The sequence below is a fragment of the Cinclus cinclus genome, chromosome 23, assembly GCF_963662255.1.
Source record: "Cinclus cinclus chromosome 23, bCinCin1.1, whole genome shotgun sequence".
NCBI classification, from domain to species: Eukaryota; Metazoa; Chordata; class Aves; order Passeriformes; family Cinclidae; genus Cinclus; species Cinclus cinclus.
The window spans coordinates 6,707,035-6,720,685 of NC_085068.1; positions in this window are offsets into that span (position 1 = coordinate 6,707,035).

Here is a 13,651-nt window from a genome sequence, read left to right on the forward strand (position 1 = left end):
CTCAGTTCAGACAGGGAGTAAAGTAAGGGAAGGACTGAAAGAGTTAAAGAAGACATGAAGAGTTCGGGTTTATAAGTAGGTTATGATGGAAAGATGTTTCTTCTCATGCCCTTGTAATGATCTGTCAGAAGAAATGTTTTCTGAGACTGCTGTAATCCCCTGGTAAAGCTTCTTCAAGGATATGAAATGAGGTAAAAGGGCAGCAGTTTAAAAATGCCTGTAAAAGTGGGACGTGAATGCGTGTTCATCTCTGATAAAAAAATTGTTCCTTGTGTCCAGCAATAAAAAAGGTCAGGAGAATTTTGCCACCTTGGGAATACACACTCAAACAGTACAAACAGGAAGCTGTTGTTCTAGAACAGAAGTTTCCCAAACTGGAGTTGAAGGGGGAATCCCAGCAAGTGACACTGAACAGCCTCTATAGTTTCTCCTCTTTTGAGAACATCAACTGCCCAGACAACTGCTGAGGACAAAGTGCTGCACTGTGGCTCATGTTCCTCATGGAGCAGGAAGATGCCAGGACAGGAGAGCGTGGAGGGAAATTCTTTGTGTTGGTTCACAGCTGCACACAGGGAATGAGACAGATGAGACATGACACTTCTGTGGTGGTGGTCATGAGACCCCAAGGGATTGTTTTTGAGATTCTGTAAATCTTCCATTTTCTATTTTTGAGATGCATTGCCTTGTGGGTGGGTTTCCTTTGCTATTTCTTTTTACCAGATAAAGTGTATATTAATTCCAAAGAGATACTCACACACATGGATCGGTGTTACCGATGTGTTTCAAATATTCATCAAATATTTCAAATATGCCTTTATATTTTCTTACCTGCTCAGGTGTGAGGGCCTCAGGCAGCACAGGAAGGAAAAATCACAGGTTCCTGGAAGCTTTTACCAGATCAGAACATGCTCAAGGAATGAGCAGAGTGACACAAAACATGCTTGTGCTGAGCCATCCAGAATAAGTTAAGAGATACAAATACCACAGTACTGGCTGGGCAGAAGTTCAAAGAAATTACTCTTAGGGATGGTTCTTCCTGAAGTACTGATAGAGGGATAAGTGCTGAGCATCATCTTAGAACTGGGAGCTTGGAGCTGATTAGAGCAGTCACAGCCCACACAAAAATATGGGCTCCAGAGGCAGGATTTTCAATGCCAGCTCTTTCCCTTGACCCTCCATATTCCAAATGGTCCAAATTTTGTCCACTCCTGAGCAGTGATTTTCTCTGAATCCACTTTAGCAAGGTGCTAATCTGTCTGCTTTAAGAACATGAGCAATTGCCAGGGTGGCTCATTGCTCTGGGAAAGAGCAGCAAACAAAGCCTGAGCACTCGGTGCTATTAGTGAATGTAGCATAAATTCTGTCTGTCATTAACAGGCAGTAGAAGTGGTGGGCACAAAAGCCTGCACAGCTTTTAGAAGACTGTTATTCTCTGACAACCATTACTGCAAGAACTACCCTGGAAATGAGCACTAATGATTTAAAAATGAAGATCTCTGGCAGCCACAGGCCCGAGATGCTGCTGCAGAGCCGTGTGTGAGCTGTCCGTGAGTCTGGCTCCCCAGGGAAGGGTCACTTCTATATTTAACTTGCATGTAACTTACTATGAGGGTTGAGTGGTGTAACAAATCTGCTTCTCTTGTGTCTCCTCTCTGTCATCCTTCATTATATTTCTCCTGTTTTATTCTTTCCGCTGCTTTCCTTATCTGTGTCAAGATGGAGTCTGGGCATAAGCCAGGGCAACTCTTTGGATGTCTCTGGCTGGAAGGGCTATGCCCAGTTCTGGATGTCTCCCAGTCATAAATACAGCAGATGTATTTTTATTTATTGCATTTTTCCTTAGTACTCAGAACGAAGCCTCTGCCCTTCAGAAGAAGGAATTTATGTTGGAGGGAAATGGCTGAGCGCTCACTCACAAATAGAGACGGGAATTCAAAGGCAGGCTAGTGAAGGAATCGTGACTGACACAAGAGGGCAGTCCCTCACTTCTCGCTGCGTGCAGAGATCCTCACCGGCATCGGCTCGGGAAGGACCGAGCTGGCTGCAGGAGCTGGCAACGATGGCCACGGTTCCAATTCCCCGCCCTGCCCTTCGTGCCTCGGCAGCGCCTGGCACGGCACCTGCCAACCTGCCTGCTCTGCTCTGCTTGGTCACAGGAGATGCAAAACCCCAAAAAACCCCAAAAACCCCAAATGCCGGTGACTTCCTAGGAATAAGGGCATAATCTGGTGTTCCTTTCTAGCATCTAAGGAAGTCTTGTGTTGCTCTTGCCTTGTAACTTAGTTCATCAGTTTAGAAATTGTTAACAGCAACTAGAGCCCAACCAGCCCTCAGGAACACAGACTCCCCTCTGCACACCAAAAGCAGCTCAGTTTGCTGGGTAACCTTCATAGTTGGGGAATTATTAACATCTTTTTTGTGACCAATCTTCTCCAGAGTCTGCTAAGGGTGACCCCATGCTGGAGTCCTTCTTGCAATGGAGAGTTGGAGAGATCACTCATCTCTACACAGCTCCTGCTTCATGGAACAGTTACAACTTCACATCTTTGAAACCTACAGTTCTCCATCACTTTGTTTGAAATTGGTCAGTGGATTCAGAAGTCATTAGTTGGGTGTGCAGAGAGGAAGAATGGGAAGCAGGACATGGATCTGGAATTTGTGATTCCAAAGCCTCACTTCCAGAATAAACCAGGTTTAAAAAGAACACTGCTGGTCCCACAGCAGGTTATAGGCTTGGCCTGAGCAGGATCTAAGAATTCTGATTTGTCAGGCTGGTGGTTTTCACCATCACTAGATCTTTGTGATGTCTCTAAGGGAAAAGCCCCTCTCTGTAATTACCCAAAGTGCATTTTTAATTGTGATTTATATTTGGTCTTCAGTTTGGCACTGTTCAGCAAGCAATTTTTCTTCTCTCATTTGTTCAAAATGATAATTTTGTCAGTTATTTTCTTGTGTTCTTTGCTGGCTCTGTGAAAGAGCCTGTGCTGGGGAGATGGACTGCTGGGGCTGGAGCCTCCATCACTGTCTCTCCTCTCACACACATGCACTCAGCACGAGCACTTGTGCTCAGAAAGAAAATGCAGCCATGGAAGTAAATTTCCTCAATAATTCATGGGCTTTATAGCCCAGAGCAAATTATACCTTGGCTCTGTCATGAAATTCAGGCTGCAAATCCCTTTATAGCCAAACTCATTAACAATATAAGTAAAGTGCTACCTCTACAATGGCTTTGATAATTGATGCATTATAATCTTTGGAGAGTATTTAGTGGTAAACCTTCAGCATCCAGACTGAGGCATCAGTGGGGTCTGGATACAGGAAAAGTCAGAGAAAAAAAACATTTCTTTGTTTGCCTTGCAGTTGCCTTTGTCTGCCTCACTGGCCTCAACTAGCTCAGGTTTTGTTGCTTTGTTTTCTAAGTGCATTTTGTCTTTATCAGCTGCAGTTTTTGAGGCACAAGGATCACTGCTGCTGCCAGCACAGATGAGTGGGACACTTGGACACGTGCAAAACCTGCTCATTTATGGAACAAAATATCTCTGCCACAACCACTCTTCACACTCTTGGCTGTCTCCTGGTTTTGATCCTAATCCTCTTTACCTGTTAGAACTCTTTTTTGCTTAGGGAGACACTGACTAATTTTGCTGCAAGTACCAGAGGTTCTTTCTTTCACCCACAATTAAAATTCAAACTGCGAGAGAAGCCTTGGAATCCTTTTCAGAGCAGACGATGAAAACAAAGTATCACAAGGGAATTGTGCTCTAAAAACTGGGGAAGACAATAAATGTTTTATGAAATTCTACATCCTAAGGTCAAACTCAATGCACAAAAAAGGCTTAGGTGCAAACCCAGATTGCTGGGAAAACATTTTGTTCTGGTCAGTCAAAATTTAGAATATAAAATGCCAGAGCTGCTCTCTTTTTATCTCACTGGAAGGAAAAAGGGGCCTGTAGAAAAGAATGCAGACTTTCAAAGATATTTCAATTTCAATTTCAATTTCTTTTTTTTAAATAACAAAGCTCACCTTGGGCACTTGGACAAAGGAGAAAATACATTTCTATTTCAAACCTAGAAATAAATCTGCAGACCTGAATTTGCATTAAAGTGCTTAATTTTTACTCTTTTTTCACCCTGCTTTCCCAAGTAGCTCAAAAAGGAAACAAAGGAGAAGAGCCTGATGTCGAGCTGTTATATGTGCATATTTTTGTCCTTCCATGCTAGGACTTTATGACATAAACTACTTCCTTCCACACGTGAGGAAGTGCAGTCCTGAGGTCCAAGTGCTGACCTGGGAAATCCAGTTTGGTGACTTTTCTGCCCCAGGCTTCCCACATGACCCCGGTCTGTAGGGCAGGGACTGTGGAACTGCCTTTTCTTGTGCAGAATTTGGAGGATGAATACATTGAGCGTGGGCTGCGCTGTCACATTGAAATACAGGTACAGTCAGAGCATGATGAACTTTGTGTGGGACATGAAGTGCAGGAAAAAACCTCCCCACTCCCTCCCCCTCTTAAGGGGCGAATCTGGAGAAGAAACTTGGGCAAAGTGTGAGATTTAGAAACAGCCCCTGGACTTCCAGGGCTCATCACAACATTGCTGACTGGGGAAGATGCCGAGGGGAGACAGGCAAGGTTTGCTCAGCTCCACGGGGCTGGAAATGTTCCTTTCCCCACAAACCCTGCCAGGCCGCCGTGTTGAAGGTGCGAGAAGCTGCTCTGCCCCGCACATAAAGCCAGCCCAGCTGGGTTTGAAGGCAATCGAGCTGTGATTAGCCGGCAAAGCAGACGGTCATAAAAATAAACACGCCGTGTTGTGTTTGGAGGTTTCCTCCGCCCTTGGCTGAGCTGCCTGCTCCCAGCAGAGGGGGGAAGTGAGCCGGACTGGCCCGGTGAAGGTCGGCTGGGCAGGCTGCAAGGCCAACAATCACAGCGGCAATTACATTTAGTGCCATTATCGGGAGGAGAAAAGCGTGGTATGCTTTTATTCCTTACTTATTTCGCATATAGATCTTTCCCTCTTGATAAAAGACCCACAGTACCTGCTGTAAAATACTGAAATTCAAATGACTTGGGCCATCTGGGAAATAAAAAAGCGTATGTTTGGTTATTTTCCACTGTAATAATGAGGAAAAAATCGGTGATAATGAGTAGGGTTATCTCTCAATCAAGAAACATCCTGGAGTGTGACAGACTCCAGCTCTACCACCGATATCCTGGGCATCTAGATAGGCTTCAGTGTCTCTGCCTCTATTTCCCATTGGAAAACGATTCTAGGATCCAGAGGTTGGAAGGGACCTTTGGACATCCCCTAATGCAGGATGTGTAATGCAGTTTGCCCTGCCCTGTGGCTCTGAATTCTCCACGGATGCAGATCTCACTGCTCCTCTGGGCAATCTGTTCTGCTGTCTGACTCCCCTTACAGTGAAAACAGGTTTTTGGAATGTTGGAGTGGAATTTCCTGTACTTAGGATTGCTCCTACTGCTTCTTGCCGTGCAAGCTGGTGCCCAGTGAGAAAAGTCTGCCTCTGTCTTCTTTATACTTTCCCCCCAGGTATTTATACACATTTATAGATCCCTCCTGTACCACCTCATCCTGAGGCCAAAGACTCCCAGCTTGCTCATCCTTCCCTCACACGTCAGCTGCTTCTATGCTTTAATCATCCAAATATTTAACTCCATCTTTTCTCCAACTTGTCTAAATCATCCAGGAATTTCCCCTGAATTCCAGTGTGCTGTTTAATGGATTTCTGCTGCCTGTGGAATAAAGAGAGCTGCAGAAAGCAGAGCGTGAAGTCCCCCGTGGATGCCTGTCCCCGTGCCTCTCCCCTGGCTGGCGGCGGTGCCACCTGGGCACAGGGTGATTGCAGGGCTGGCACTGCCATTGCATAACCTCGCACAGCCAGGGAGCACCACGAGCGAGCGTGTGACAGCGGCCACCTCGGCGCGGCCACCTCGGCGTGGCCCCACGGGAAGAGTGCCCAGGTGAAATCAGAGGAAGGTGAATCTCCCCTCTCTCCGATGCTCCGAACAACTGTTTAATCAGAAACGGGTAAGTGTTGCAAAGCAGGAAAAATAAATGCAACTTTTCTCCTGCTTTGCACGGTGCTTTGGGGTGGAAGGTGCTATAGAAATACCCCTCCCTTGGGAGACCATGCTTTAAAAGCACAGGAAATTGCCTGGATCAAAAAAAGAACACAAGGAATAATGCTTTCCCAGGCCAGAGAAGGAAGAGAGATTTCCCCTTCTTTCTCTAGTTCATCATGTTGTCACCAACAAGAAAACCATATTCCATCAGAGCTTGGCCTTGCTCCCCCAGGTTTCAATCAAAATGGTTATAGATGAAAAACCTTAAGTGAATTGCAGCTAGAGATACTGTAAGCCCACTGCTCAGTGCTATGCCAGAATAACAGTAATGAAAATTCAAAGTTTCTCATTGATTCCTATCTCTTGATTTCCAAACATATCCCACTGTTTTAGGTACAAAGCCTACACCCCAAAATCTCTAAGCTTTTATCAATGTGCAAGATGCCAGGTAACACAAGTTAATGTCATCAGACAGCACAACAAAATCAGGATAAGGATTTGTGCATCAATGGAATTAGTTTGGTGACTTCTTCATACATTTATAATTATAAATCATAAAAGTGCAAGTGTGTACATATGTCTAATCCACTGATGGCTGCCACACACAGCCCTTCTTTCTGTCCCCTCACATTTTTGCGACCAGGCGAGAACTTCCAGGTTCCTTGGCACCTCTTCCCTTTGTAGTCACTTACCTATGGACCTGTGATTAATCCTGATGCCAAAACTGGCTCCTTTGAGTCTGAAACAACATTCAGAGAAATGAAACTAAAATAAAGGCAGTTTCTCATCCATCTGGAGATGGGGTGGGGGATGGAAGAGGCAACTGCTAGGTCCGAAAATCAGTCTGACTGTTGTGTGACACAAGCCCTGAACCACAGGTGGGGATGTAGAAAGGTCTTTTTTCAAATCCACGTCTGAGTTCTAGTGATACACATCTAAATGTGGCTGCATTGTCTTGAATTCAGGGAAGGTTCCAGTATAAAATCTCTGGCACAGCAAGTTCAGCTTCCTCTCCAGATTTCCTTCTTCCACCTCCTTATATGCAGAACAGCAGGGAACTCACTTTGCCCTTGCCACTGCAAGTGAAAACTCTCAGAACTGCAGAGCAGTTTGAGTTTATGGCCAACACCTCAAGTGTTCAAGGGAGGAAGCACAAACCAGTGGTTCTTGGTGACAGCATTTAATCCCAATATATCCTCAACTGCTGAGCTGTGTTTGGTATCTGCATGTAAAGCTCCAGTCCCTCAGCAAACATGATCAACAAGGGTGACACTGTTACTCAATTCAAACCATTTCCACAAACTCTTACTGATGACAGTGAGCATCAGTCAAAGGCAGAAAATTCAGCCATCATGTAACTGCTACAATTACAAAGTATGAAAAACTGTGGAAAAGCAGGTTTGGATCCAACCAATGCCTAAACTATCACTAATTATAACTGGCTAATTTCACTTTCTAGATTTTTATCTAGGTTTGGTGTCCTTTAAAAACAGCCTGCTAGACTTCAGGCCAAGGGTCAGGCAGCTCAACTGCCCAGTTTGAGCCTCAAAACCTAAAAGAGACAAAATGTGAACAGCATTAGAACTGGAAGTTGATATGAGTTTGCTGGGAGAATGGCAATGTCTGAGCATGGCACGTTAGAGACCTCTGAGCTATGTCTGTATGAACAGGATCTGTGGATCTGTGTGCAGAGATCCTCAGCAGCATCCCAGAAGCATTTTGCCATGGAGTGGGGCACTCAGCAGGGCTAAACTGAACTATGGCAAGGCACTGATGCAGCTCATGATGCTTCCAGTTCTGGAATCTGCCTGTGGGGCTCTCTCTGGGACGTGTGGCTCCGCTGCCAGCGCACAGTGCATGTATTCCCTACAGGAATTCTCTCCAGGTGTAACAAACCCAGCAGGCTGTGCTTGCAGGCTGTGACTCAGCTCCACCAGGCAGAGGTTCTTCCATCCCCAGCCCCTCTCCTGAACAGAACGTGCTATACTGGGAAGGACCAGAGGCAGCACAGCTTTCACAGCAGAGCTGGAACAGGCACCCTCAGAGAGCAGTGAGAGGGGAGAGCACCTGCACTGCTCAGCCCCTCCAGGACAGCCCCAGAACAGGCTGGTCTGGGCAGTGGGACTGGGAACAGACAGGCAAGGAGCTCTGCACCCCCCTGCACGGAATCTCTATCCCCAAGACCCCCCTCAGCTCTCACTGCCAGACAGAACTACACAGACCTGGCTTTAGCTGTAGCACAGGCTCAGCAAGTGCAGAAGTCACCTCAGGCAGCCCATGAAGACAGAGCACAGCTCTGCCCTTGGCTCCTCTCTGCCAGCTTTCCCAGAGACACGAGCTCCCTACGTGCAGCCTCTGCTGGGCCGGGCAAACGGCACCATCAGAAAGCACGGACAGGGCAGTCACCTCAGTGCCAGCGGTGGTTGGTCCGGGCAGCAGGAAAGGGTTAAAATCCACCAGTCACCTTCTACTTCATCCAAGAAAACAGAAGAGACTCATTGAGTTTCAGTCACATCCAGATGCTCAAAGTGGGAGATTAATAAATAATAAATAGGAGTAGCATCAATTACAAATGCCAAAGGGGGATGATGTCTCTGGATGCATTTCTGCTGACTGGTGCATGTTAGGAAACCACAGAGTGCTTTTAGCTTTGACTCCAACATTAATTTTGGCAGCGGAAAGAGGTTTTATTAAAAGTACTGAAAATGTCATTCATCTTTATTCCTATTACATTTGTTATAAGGATTTAAACCCCAATATGGAACTATGGGGAGATGAAAAAATTGAAATGGACTCATCTGATCATAAAAATAAATGAAACTCTAAACATGTTTTAAACAGTAAGAAGTACATTTGGGTATTATATTTCTAATACTGGAAGGTGGTACTGATATGAACTGTTTATCATGGCTTGTTTTTTCTCCAAGGTGTTCTTTTTGAACCCCTTACAAACTATATTTTTTGTAGGTATGCTATGATGGTAGCCCATAATCCACAGGGAAAAATAAATAAAAGGTGGAAATGTAGAGAATTTAAACAATTCAATTATTATTTTTAAATATTAAATTCAAAGGAAACAGAACTATTCTTTGAAGTAGCACCCAGTAATCTAAGAGGTTCAAAATCCTGCTGTAAATCCATTTACTCAAAACTGTCTTTTTGTCTATTTCAGTTAAGTGCTGAATAGTACATTGATAATGCTGGATCTTTTCTAGGATGTCCCTAAGCTGAAGTCAGTGGGAAATTGAAGTTACTTGCAATCTAGGACCCCTAACCTGAAATCCAGATTTTTCTGCTGCAAATACAAAATTTGCAAAATGGAAAAAAAAAAAAAACAACAAAAAAACAACAAACTATTTCTGATGTAAATCCCTATGGGCACCACTGTGGCAGAAATCACAAAAGCCCAATGGCCTTTCTGTTTTATGGGATTGGCACGACACCAGGAATGGAAGAGCACAGCTCCACCCCAAGCCAAAGCAACACAGGTGCTGAGCTTTTGGAGGTGACAAATGGGCATTTCACGTTGCTCCTGGTGTAATGGAAAAGCTGATTTCCAGCTGTGACACTTCTTGAGTAAAAATGTCTTTAATCAAGCATCACATCTCAACACATAATAATCACCTACAAGTAGGTTTTATTCTCAGGTCTGAAACTGGATTGTTCAGTGAGTGAAAAGTTCAAGATCTTTAGAGAACTTTTATGGGTTTTCTTCCTAGCTTTGTGTTTGCTCATGATAATGTCATTGGGGAAAGGGGGTGGTTTATGATACTTGGAGTATCTATTTTTTAATGTATTTCTTGACTCTTTGGAACTTCTTAGTCCAAACTTGTTTGTGTTTTAAGGTTTATAAAAATATTTCCCATCAAAATTATTTCTTCAATAAATATTTTGGCTTGACTAAGCAAAAATATGCATGTAGAGGGGCTTATTTTTTTCCCACTATATGTAATTGTCTGTGTATAAAAACTAAATTTCACATTTTGCTTATTTACTGAAATATTTATTCAGCCTCTGAAAATCCAACTGTGTTGGCTGTTTGTACTTTGTCAGTTCTCTTGAGCCGTGGCTTGAGAGATGTAACACTTGATATAAGTTTTGCCTGGCTGCTTGGAAACATTAATTTTGTAAGCATGCTCTTTGTAACAGGTCCTCTCAAGGGTTTCACAGAATTGCTGACAAATGATTTGAGATTTGAGATATTTACTGTAACAGATCCCAGAGGCCACAAGAAAATTCTCCTTTTTGTAAATTTAGAATCCAGCCCAGCCCCTTGCTTGAAGGACATGAACTTTCAGAGACAGAAGAATAGAGCTTGGCTGGAAGTTCTTGCATTCTGAGCAGCAACTGAACTGTGTTTTGCTCAGTCCCAGTACATCTTCCCAAATACTTATTTTTGGAACACAGGATGTAACCACCACTGAACCTACTCACTTTATGACCTACTGCAATTCAATTCATACCTACTGAACTTCCCAAGCACACCTTAGCCCTCTCCTCTATGGCAATGAGGCTTTGTTTGACTTCACAGGGATTCTCCAAGGACAGTGGTACAAGCCCCCTGACCGTGAATATTTTTGTTTTATAACTGCATTTTTCTTTTCTGGATTCTGGAATCTTGCAGCAGCACTGAAGCTCTCCTTCAGCTGCAGGTCAGGCACTTTGAGAGAACAGAAATGCTTGGCAGGAGCTTCCCTAGGACACACACCTGCACCAACATTCCCAGACTGCTGTCAAGGATGGAAGAACCGTCTGGTGTGTCTGACATCATGGAAAGTTTAGCAGCTAGGCTGAATTCTCAATGTGGATTCTAAACTCCCAGCATCTCCTGGGTCCCAGTTGTTTTTCTGTTTGTTACTCAACTAACCCCTTGAGGAAAGTCCCTTTAAATGGGGAAACATGAGGCTTTAAACAGGGAAACGTGAGGCTTTAAGCTTTTACTCAAACTGCTTGATCAGCATTCATGCAACCAAATGTTACCTGCTTAAAGGAAGACCTGCACGTGTGCAATTGGTGCAGAAAACAGTGCAGAACCTGATTTCTAACATGATTATAACAATTCCCTTCGTTGCTATTACATTATTTTCCAAGAGCAATGAAGGACTTCTAAAAGCCAAGCTACAGCTTGCAAGTTTAAAGGTACAGCAAAAATGTAAACTCACAACAAATACCTGAGTACAAAGGAAAACCAGAATAATCCCCAGCACATGGAAAAGAGCTCTGACACAATTCTGACTGGAAAAAAGCACTGAGAGCTATTCCTCTGGCTCTCTCAAGATGGATTTGTATAAACAGAATGGAGAAAAATGAGAATTGGTGTTTGTTAAGTGCATAAGCATGGTCAGACCAACCCTGAGACACCTGCTTACGTTTCAAGGCTAGAAGATGGAAAAACAGGAAAGTTCAGAACAGAGCTCACCCAGCAGAGAAGTTTTGTGTTTTGTTGGACAAGTATCCACACAGATTACAAAATTCTGTATTTGTGTCACACTGTAGGACTGTATCACAGTACAAAATCAGGTGCTGACTGTGAGGAACAGTAGATCCAGGTTCAAGCAACCCCAGCATTTCATCTCCCTTCTTTCCATAAAGTGCTTGGTGTTGGTGGCTAAATAACTTCACATCATTCTGCATCAGCTTTCGATGTCTAAGACACCAGTATTTGTATTGTTTTGGCTTTGGAAAATGCTTCAAGTTCTGCCAAACATAGGAACTAGGAAGAAATTAGTATTATTGTTGGAGTTAAGAGAGACCTGTGGCATTTAAATGGGTTTAAACAGGTTTTTTAAATGGGTCTCAAGGGAATAGGAGCAAGGCTTTTCCCTGGAAATGAAAGCACCTCCAGCCCTAATTTGTGAGAAAACAAGACTAGAATTTGTTAGAAAACAGGACTAGACAAAATTTTAAGACATGGAGCCCAATGCGTTCTGCTCCAATTCTGCCTCTGTTGAGGATGAAATATTCCAAGAGAATCATAGAACAGACATGATTATAACATTCCCAGGAACACATCCAGGACAGCTCTGGGCCTTCACAACTTTGCTGCTTCTCTTACACAGCAATGGATTTTTCCAAAGGATTTTGAAGCGACTTCCAAAGTCTCTCAGAAATTCTGAATTAACTGTCCTTGAACCCATTTCACACATAACCCATCCTGATCCTCACCCTAAGAAAGGAGTTCAGGAACATCTTCCATGACTGCATCAGTTAGAAATTCAAGAGTATGGACTTTCCTAACTGACACAAAAACTCTCAGAACCAGTTCCCCTCACCTTAAAACATTGTCAATTATAATCTCTGCAGACTAACACAGTTTTGCTAATTTTATGCCATGTTCTCAGGGGTGTTTAAAATAACTCTTTTGTTCCATAATAATAGGGAAAATGAAAGAAACTGTGAGAATGCAGAATGTAACTAAGGAGACTGAGCTACTCCTACTTTTTGCTCTGCCTGGCCCCACTGAGGATTTCTATTCTGTTTGCTTTTACTTATTTATTTTCTCTAATGAATGATCTTAATATTCTGCTACCTGTGTCCTTCCTCAGAAGGTAGCAGTGATGATTGTCATCCAATTGTTAAAGAAGTGGCAAATAACAGCAGGTTGGAACAGCTCTGAAAAAGGTTTTAAAAAAATAAAACAAGAGTTTTTAAAAAAAGAGTTCTGAATAGAGCCAGAATGTAAGCACAGCTGAAGTTTATAGACATTGTATAAGCTTCCTTTAATTTTGGTGCAATGTCAGGAGAAATGAGAGTTCTGCTTTGCTTTAGGGACCAAACAGAGCACTTCAAACTAATTCAAAATCACGTGAGTGTCTCCTTGGCTCTCTCCAGGGTTCACAGAATGCACTCTGCAGCCATGAAAAAATACAGAGGCAGAGAAAATGTTATGGAATGGAAAATGGTGTGATTCTGGAATATGAGGTGGAGTTTTGAGTCAATCTATTAAAAACACATACCTGAGGTTGCAAAGAAAGGAGGCAAAACATAATTACTTATTACTTCAGCAGTATTCTCATAACATGTGAGGAGCTTTGCAGTTTTGAGAAGTGCCGATTTTTCACCCTTTTACAGAAAGCTTAATTTATACCTGTTTGGTGACAGCTATTCTTTCAGAGACCAGGAGCATCCTCATTTACCATTAAGAATCATGCAGTATTTTCACTCAGGTAACAACATGTAAATTTTGATTATAAATGGCATTGGTATGCAAAACTTAATTACTTTAAGAAGTGAAACTGCCCTTAGCTTCACCTAACTCAGGATGCTCCCTACAAAGGGGTTAATGTTAGCTGATTGAGAAAAAGGTGCAAGAAATTTTGCAATGGAGAACTATGGAGCAATCTTTCTACACAGAGGTTTTCTGCAGCTCTAACCCAGGACCAAAACTGTAACTTCAAAGTGGACTAACAAAAAAAACCATTAAAATTGCTTTTATTAATCATCTATACCAGATCTTCAAGTATTTCCAGCTGAACTTTTAGTTATAAACAATATTTTTGCAGTGTATAGAAACATCTAAACATATCTGGTAAGTCCACTTAATTCTGGTGATTTGCACATTCATCCAC